A 7098-nucleotide genomic window follows, 5' to 3' on the forward strand; every position below is an offset into this window, starting at 1 on the left:
CAATAAAACCAAATGACTCTTTGCTATTATGATTATCAGTGACCCATGATTTGAAGAGGGAATAAATAATCATTTGTCATCTTTCTGGCTTTCAACCTTTTTTTCTGCTTCATCCTCAGATTCCTTCTGACTTCCCTACCTCCCTCTTTTTTCTGTTTTACCCTCCTTGACCTTTACTTTTTCCCCTCATCAGGATCCTCTGCAGAACCTACCCTTCTTCACACACTTGGTTGATTCCCAGAGGGCAATCAGAGCCACTACCTTCTCTATTTCTTCTTGTGCTTTGTACTAGATTCAGGATGGTATATTGGTATTATTTAAGAATATGCAAGATTGGGTGAAGGATTTAGCTCAGTGGTTTCGCTGCCTGCTGCACAAGTGCAAGGACCTGAGTACAATCCCCGGTACCAAAAGAAGAAAGAAAGAAAGAAAGAAAGAAAGAAAGAAAGAAAGAAAGAAAGAAAGAAAGAAAGAAAGAAAGAAAGAAAGAAAGAAAGAGAGAGAGAAAGAAAGAAAGAATATGTGAGATTTAAATCATATAAATATTAGGAAAACTGCAAAGGATATTGATAAAATGTTATTATGAAACACATCTGTTTAATATTTGGGCAACAATAGGATTACATGTGCTGACAACTGGAGCCCTCTACTAATGTACAATCTAGGCAAGGTATAAATCTTAGATCTTATTGACAATGAATAGATTGTAAGTCCCTAGAAGGTATAAAAGGTTAAGAGAAAAGATTTGATTTGGGTTGCTCTTTTTTTTTCGGTACAGGGATCAAACTCGGGTCCTTGCATTTGTGCAGCAGGCAGCAAAACCACTGAGCTAAATCCCTGGCCTAGCATTTTAAACTAGTTATAATAATTTGTGTCTTCTTCTACTTATCTGATGCAATCCACTTACAAAATGTAATTAAACAGATCTCTTCAATAAGCACATATTTGATTCCAATACTTAGGTGTGTATGACCTATTGATCAGAGTTTCATCATTGTACAGAATATCTAAAGTACACAACTCAGAGAAGAAAATTATGTTTTGGCTCAGAATTTCACAGGTCAGCTGGCTCAATGGCATAAATGGGATGGAAGATAAAAGCCATTTACCTCACAGCAGTCAGGAAACAGAGAGAGAGAGGAGTCAGGGAAAAAATATTATTTTCCAAAGGTCCAAAGGTGTGCTCCCAGTAACCCACTTACTTCAAAATGTCCACATCTTCTAACAGCCCATTCAGCCACATAGTTAGCATTCTTGTGGTCCAGTTGTCTTCCAAAAGCCCCATCTCTGAACCCAAGAAACTTTTGGAGCTGGAGCACACACTGATGATCTAAACCCTAACATGCATGTTAAATTTAATTTTTAAAAGTGTCATGCAATTAGATATTTTGTCATTCACCTTACTAATCATCGTCTTAAATGACACTAATTCCAAGAAAGAAGCACTTAATTTTAAATAAGAAATTCCCCATCACAGGATCATGCACTTTAGAAATCTAGATATGTGATGAGCAATTTCAAGGAGAACTCAAACAACTTGTTTACTTAGACATAGCACACAAGTAAAGCATTAGTTTCTTTGCATCTCCAATTCATTGCACTAGAATGCTTTTGATGCAATTATTGTATCTAAATCTTTCATAAAACTTTTTTAACCCAGTGAGATATTTGAGGGGATTTGTACTACAGATAAATAACAAGTAAAACATACTAATGGTTTTATTGAGATGAGAACAAATTCTTAAAAACATTAGTAAATGTTTTATAGTTCTTTATTTTTTTCACTATCCCAGTAAAGTAAATGGCAAATATATCTGAAATACTGCTTTGTGTTCTTGAGAAAATTAAGAATATAATTTAGTCACGTAAAAATTTCTAACCTTTTTATTTTGTAATCATTTTAGACAATATAAAGCTGAAAATAGTATAGATACATGTATTTTATATAATTATTAACTAGTCCTAAAATCATTCACAGTATTTTAAATTCTCTAATATGTATATGTAAACTGAAGAAAGCTTCATGTCCCCCAAAAAGCTACTGCACAACATTTTGAAAGAAAACTCTGAAATTGCAATTGTTAATTCAGGATAAACTGTATGATACAGTAAAACTCAATGTTTAAAAGATGTGCACAGTAACCAAGGCAAAATTATATGGTTGACAAGTTACATTAAATGGTAACAAAAAGCTAATATATGTTGAGAATATCTTTGGTTCTATGGATGATTCAGCTTCACTCAATAGAATTGTTCCCTGGTCTTAATTCACTTTATTGATATTAGTCAATGCATATATATTTATTAAAATCAAGTATAAATATAAACAAGTGTTTTGAGATCTTGGTACAATACATGCAATTATTATTTTATGTTTAAGAATTTACCTCCTCTAAACTTTGAAGTTTAACTAAGAAAAATGAAATGGGTTACAAACAATATGCAAAATAGAGATTTCAATTTTTAAACTCTGTGATAACTAGGTAGACAGGTTACAAAACTTTATGCTGTATTTTTGTCTCACAAATATATAGAAGTATTAGCTTAACTTCCTCTAAATTTAGTTGCAGTTTTGTGGGTAGATCGCAAAAGTGTGATAACTTTAAATGCGTAAATATCAGACATTTATCCTACATGCACCAACTTTTACAAGTTGATTACTTTTCAGAAACATCTGTGAAGTTTTTGCTTGGAATTACTTAGTAAGGAAAAACAAAGCTTCCATTTATGATGAAAATGACAATTACAACCATAAACAGTAAAACCAAGATCAAATATGTATGGTTTCAATTTCGGATTTCTGCTTGTCAGTGATCTCTTCATTTCCATTTTTAATTGAAGGGTGCATGTCTGAAGAAGACAGGATATGTACTTGAGTTCTATAAATATTACAAGTCTGGCTGAGGTCTTTCATGTATAATAAACACATCGATGGAAATTCCATGAGTTTCAATGAGGTTTTGATTTCTTTGCAAAGTACAGCAATCTAAGGACATACTAGGATTCACAGGTAAAATTAATGAGCAAATTTCCTTAGGAGTGACTAAGTATAAATAAAAATTTGATATCACAGATAATAAAAACTGTGTGACTTAAAAATTGTAGTGCTGGTCAGAGTGTAGGGAAATAACTGCCAAAATAGCACCTACAGGGATAAGCAATACCAAATATTTGAAATCTAATTGGTAATCATAATAAAGACATGGAAAGGCAATTGAGCTTTGCATGTATGAGGTTATAATCATCATGGCTGGCCCTCTGCTTTTCATAAGAAAACAGAATGCGTTAAAAAAGGATTTAAATAATATCTGATGTGACAACAATGATGATTTATTTTATAAGCTATATTAAAGCAGGATAATTACATGATAAAATTGTTTATTTGCAAGATATCCTAAAATAGGTTACTAGTGGTATTTTTCAAATTGATCTGGAAGAAATTGAGGAGATTTCATAAGCACCAATAAAAGAGTTGAGATGAAATCTATTAAATGACAATGAAAATGGAAAGAAGTGACATATAAGAGACAGTTTTGAAAGATTATTATTGGCTCCTAATGGTAAATGGGATATGTATAATATATCTGAATCTTTATAAATATGTATTTTAAAAATATAACTGATTTAGTTTGTTTATGCTAAATGATAGAGCTCAAAGGTAGGGAAGCCAAAATTATGATTTTACTGCTCAAAAGTAGAAGAAATAGCAGAGTCCCTGGGAAATTGTCTTGAATACTCTTTTTAGATCATTGATGACAAAGCTATGAATTGGGGTACAATTTTACATCAGTATGAAAAAGTTGTATTTGCATATGTAATCTAGCACAGAGAAACCCCTCATGAGGACAGAATTACTTGCTTTTTGTGAGTAGAGCTAAAAAATTTTGAATTATTTTTAAACTATCTATCTATATCTATATAAATATCTACTCAAGTAGCCCTTCATTTTCAGACTTTATTAATGACGCTGGAATTTTAATATTTCAAATGTAATTGGACTCTAAAAGAATCTGTGAATCTCCGTTTCCGAAGTAAAATCCCTTAATCAAACTATTTAGTAACACTGAGGTACTTGAAATAAATATCCCCTGATTTTGTAGCATAGACACTTATTGAAAACAATTTCTATACAATTATTAAAGTGAAGACATAAATCTCAAAATTTCTTTAATCCTTTGGCTGTCAAAGCACATCACATACTATTTTCACAGTTTTATGTCTCTACCCATATTGCAGAAAAAACTAATCATTCCTAGGCTATTTCCCTGTCATTATTTACTAAATGCATAATCTTTTCACTGAGGAATTAATGGGAAAAGATACTTTACACCACTAATAGATAAAAGGATCCAAATACGGATTGTGATTATTCATTATCAAGTTTTTGTTGTTGTTGTGGTCTACTCTTTTTCTGAACTTGGACTTGCTCTTACTTTACTGAAACTGTATACTAACAACAGGGAGATGGCTGATATGGGAGAGGCTAACAAGTTCAGTCTGTTGGGAGAGGGATTCATTTCAGCCCATCAATGTTTTTATTCTGCTAAGTGGTGACATAATCCCAAACTCACCTTCCCAAGAGATTGGCTCTCAGGATCTCTCCCATTTGCTGACTTTACTGCAAAAGAATGCCAGCTTCTGCTCTAATTGAGGAAAAAGGTTTCAGACCAGATTATCATTTCTGAAATGTATCACATAACATATCCAAAAGTGTTAGAATAAACCTAACCTTCTGCCCAGAGATTGTCTTCTTTTCAAATGAATAAGTAGACTAAAAAAACCTGTTTTAAGGGGACACAATATATTGGGGTTACTTGACTTTTAAACTCCAATAATTAAAATTTTCTGAAAGAATATTTTTTGGCACAAAAAGCTTCCTGGATCAAATTAAATATAGAGAGAGAAAGGGAAAAAAATGAAATTACCATTTATTGTTATCATTATATATTCTGCAATTATTATAAAGAATGGAATAAAGCTCCATATGTTTAATAAATAATAAAATAATAATGTAATATTTTATATATTTTAAGTGAACTACTAAAACTGAAATAGAATATGTGGTGTTAGCATAAATGTAGGAAAACAATAGATACATATATAGCATGCATTTAAATATGCATATCTGTAATAATGCACATAGAATATGGGATGCATATAATAAAATAGTTTATTTTTGTCTGTTTTTAATTTTTTATTAATATATGCTTATGATACATAATGAATATATTCATCATGGAATATTAGTCCATAAACACAACACACTTTGATCCTAAACAGTAAAAAGTTAATTTTTGAAGTGGAGTAGATTTTAATTTTATAACCTTCTGAAAAATGTGACTATTTCAGCTTGACATATTTTTATAATTGTTAAAATGTACTAAAATAGTATTGTTCCTACATCTTTTGCAGATTAAAACTTAATGTATATAAATACAGCATGTATTTAATGCATTATATATTCTTTGTTAATTTTATTCAATTTTGTTACATATTAAATAGATTTTGCTAAATGCCACAAGCATTCAGTGAGTGCCCACAAACCATTAAGGAATGTCAGCAACAAATAGAAGTGAAGGTACTGAATGCTGGGTAATGAAAGGAAATGCTTGTGAAGGCCCTCAGTGGAGACTTAAAACGTCCAAGCTTTGACAGTATCTTTTAGATTTTTGGGGTGGGCGAAAACCCAAAACACATTTTGGTCAAGTTCTATATTTCAAGATAAACTTTACCCATATGTTTTTGATTCATTTACATGTAATTCGTTGAACCAACATTCTGAAAAATTTATTTGATGCATAGGGAGATTTTTGTGCTACAATTTTATGTGTTACATATAATATAGTGCATAATAATTTAGAGCAGAACTTATATTTTGCCATGTTAAAGATTCCAAGCACATGTTCTTTCTTTAAGATTCACTATGCTTGAACTGGTGTTGAGTGACTCTATAAATCAAGCTATAGTTGAACTTTATACTCCAATCTCTCCATATTATTTGTTTTATTTCTTTTTCTATTATTTTAAATTTTTAATTAAATTTATTTTTAACTGGTACCTAAGAATTACACATATTAATGTAGCAAGAGATGTTTTGATACATGAATACATTCTACAATGTTTAAACCAGGATGAACATATCTATCTCTTCAAATATTTATCATTTTCCTTTAAGTAGTTTCTCTGTACCCAAATTTTCAAATTAGCATAATGATATTTATTGTTTTACCATAGTCATTTTTCAAAACCAGTAAAATATATTAATGTGTTCACAAATAGTAATTAGCTTCTAGAATCTTTTCTAATGTGATAGATGACATGATTTAAATATGCACTTGGAAATATATTCAAACACCGATCCCTCATATTATCTGTTTTGACCTAGAAGAGAGACTTGCAGAAATCCCATGATCAATACAGTCTGTCTCAGAAGATTTATAGGTATATATTTATATCCTTATTTACTGTAGTGACTAAAAATTAAGCAAAATTTCCCTTTTATCATAACTCTCACCACCTCTATGCAACTCAGTACAGCCTACTTTGTGAAATAAAATTATGTTATCTTTCTCATGCATTTAAAAATTAAGATATAACTCAAGGGACTCTGACTTTGGTTTGCTACATATAATTAGACATATTTTCTCTATTTGTCAATACAGATTGAATTTTACTGTGGTTCTTCTGGTATAATTTTTTATTCTTCTTTTATAATCCATCTGGCATTTATTTTATAGGAGGTATAATCAATAAATAAAGTGAGACCCAGCTATTCCTATGCTGGGTATCTTCCCAAAAGAATTAAAAGAATCATTCCACAGAGATATATGCTCACCCATGTTTATAATGGCACAGTTTGTAATAGCTAAAACTTGGAAATAGCCCAATTGCCCATCAACTGGAGACTGGATAAAGAAGATGTGTTGTTTTTTTTTAAATAAAATGGAGTACTACTCAGCCATAAAGAACGAGAAACTAGAGACATTTATAGCTAAGTGGATGCACACTGAGGCTATACTCTTCAGTGAAATACCGTGTAAATACTGAACAGTTTCTCTGGTGTGAAAACCTGAAAGTGTAAACAAGGATCAAAATGTA

This window comes from Heterocephalus glaber, unplaced genomic scaffold (genome assembly GCF_053883595.1).
Source record: "Heterocephalus glaber isolate CG9 unplaced genomic scaffold, H.glaber_assembly_v1.0 deba00001472, whole genome shotgun sequence".
Taxonomy (NCBI): domain Eukaryota; kingdom Metazoa; phylum Chordata; class Mammalia; order Rodentia; family Bathyergidae; genus Heterocephalus; species Heterocephalus glaber.